At 44.0% G+C, this 2,537-nt stretch overlaps 1 pseudogene; it reads right to left on the reverse strand.

Annotated features, from left to right (window-relative positions):
- Positions 1–828: 828 nt before the first annotated feature.
- Positions 829–2,186, reverse strand: LOC117021596 (elongation factor 1-alpha 1-like; annotated as a pseudogene).
- Positions 2,187–2,537: the final 351 nt, after the last annotated feature.

Genomic DNA, 2,537 nt, shown 5'->3' on the forward strand with positions numbered 1-2,537 from the left:
CCTCAGCAATTACGACTTCATTGTTGACACTGTGGCATTGTTTTAGGTAAGCTCTGTTACTGTGCTAGTGATAGAATAGTAGTAGTAGTAATAGTAATAATAATAATAATAATAAAAACTAAAAACTGCTGAAAATGCTCATGAAGCTGGAAGTACCATCGGATTAAATTTTGCAGCCGTGTTCACATTACTATGTTCTGTGTAGACAAGGATGGAACTCAGGCTCCTTGCCTTCAGCTAAAGGATGCCAACTTGGCTTTCCTCCTCCAGTTCCTACATTGTCAACTGGTATGCCACTGGATATGGGGATGTGGTCTCTATTTTTATTCATTCAACAAGTATTAAGGGTATCTTGGGGGGAAAAAAAAAGCCGTGGACTTGGCAGCCATTCAACAACCAGAATTCTACTGAAGCATGCCATCAGCTCGGCTCTCATGAGCCAAAAATTGCCAGGCAGAGAATGGGTAAAGTGAAAACCCATACAAATCATTCTGAGAGTGTTAAGTTTCAAATGTGTATTGGCAAAATCCTTTCATCAAGTCTTTTTTTCTTTTTTCTCATTAAACTTTGTTTTAATGGGTCTCAAAATTCTGTGACAGGTTTTTATTCAAGTTGTTTCCATTAAAAAGTACTGATTTTAAAAACTAGTAACTTAAAAACGGCCACACATAAAAAAAACAATGGTCCACAAAACATTCTCCTTTCCTTCGGAAGATTTTACGATGCATTATAATCATTAACCAGTCTTTTATTGTTAAACTTAAATGGCCAATTGAGACAGAGTTCTGAGACTGTTCTTCCACCACTGATTAAGACTGGGGTGGCAGGTACTGGGGATAATATTCATTTAGCCTTCTGAGCTTTCTGGGCAGACTTGGTCACCTTGCCAGCTCCAGCTGCCTTCTTGTCCACTGCTTTGATGACACCCACAGCAACTGTCTGTCTCGTGTCATGAACAGCAAAACAGCCCAGAGGAGGGCAGTGAGAGAAGCTCTCAATGGACAGGAGCTTGCCAGGAACCATATCGATGGCAGCATCACCAGATTTCAAAAACTTCGGGCCATCATCCAGCTTTTTCCCTGAAAGACAATCAATCTTCTCCCTCAGCTCAGCAAATTTGCAAGCAATGTGAGCTGTGTGACAATCCAGCACAGGTGCGTATCTGGCATTTGGCCTGGGTGGTTCAGGATAGTCACCTGAGCCATGAAGCCACCTGCTTCCATTGGTGGGTCATTTTGCTGTCACCAGCCACACTGCCACGATGGACATCTTTGACAGACATTCTTGACATTGAAGCCCACATCGTCCCCAGGAAGAGCTTCACTCAAACCTTCATGGTGCATTTCAACAGATTTACTTCAGTTGTAACACTGACTGGAGCCAAGGTGAACACCATGCCTGGTCTGAGAACACCAGTCTTCACTTGGCCCACAGGGACAGGACCAATACCACCCAGTTTGTAGACAGCCAGGAGGGGCAGATGCAAAGGTTTGTCAGTTGGACGAATTGGTGACAGGATGCAATTCTGAGCTTCAAGCAGCGCGGTTCCACTGGCATTGCCATCTTTACGGGTGATTTTCCATCCCTTGAACCAAGGCATGATAGCACTTGGCTCCAGCATGTGGTCACCATTCCAACCAGAAATTAGCACAAATGTAGGTGCTGACTTCCTTAACGATTTCCTTGTCTCTCTTCTGGCGGTCAGGCAGCTCAGTGGAATCCATTTTGCTAACACCAGTGATTAGTTGTTTCACACGCAATGTGTAAGCCAGCGGGGCACGCTCATGGGTCTGCCCATTTTTGGAGACACCCGCTTCACATTCACCAACCCCAGCAGCAACAATCAGGACAGCACAGTCAACCTGAGACGTGCCTGGAATCATGATTTTGATAAAGTCCCCGTGTCCTGGCACATCAGTGATGGTCACACAATACTTGCTGGTCTCAAATTTCCGCAGGGAAGTATCAATGGTGATACCACATTCACATTCAGCTTTCAGTTTATCCAAGACCCAGGCACACTTGAAGGAGCTCTTTCCCATCTCAGCAGCCGCCTCCTCAAAATTTTCCATGGCTCTTTTATCAATCCCATCACATGTGTAGATCAGATGAGCAGAACTGGTAGACTTGCCCAAGTCTACATGTTCAGTGATAACAATGCTGGTGTGAGTCTTTCCCTTCCCCATTTTGGCTTAGATTTAGCAGTGGTATTCATGACACCTGCGTTCTGGAGGCAAATCCACCGTGAAAAAGCTGATCAAGTCTTAATATGTGTCTTTCCTCAGAGCAGGGAATCATCCCCACCCTCTCTTAAAAGAAGATTAAGGCACACTTCGAGCCATCTGGAAGACGATGCTGGTTGATTAGGGTTCAGTCTCTCTCCTTAGAGAACAGCTTACACAAAATTACACTGAATAGTTTCAGAATCAAGCTGCTTTTCCCTTTTCCTTTTACAATATGTGCTTTACAGAATGCATAGTGATCTCTCTTAAGACATTTTTCTCTTTTATTTCCTGGTCTCTTTCTGACAGAAATTC

Source organism: Rhinolophus ferrumequinum, chromosome 4 (genome assembly GCF_004115265.2).
Source record: "Rhinolophus ferrumequinum isolate MPI-CBG mRhiFer1 chromosome 4, mRhiFer1_v1.p, whole genome shotgun sequence".
NCBI lineage: Eukaryota > Metazoa > Chordata > Mammalia > Chiroptera > Rhinolophidae > Rhinolophus > Rhinolophus ferrumequinum.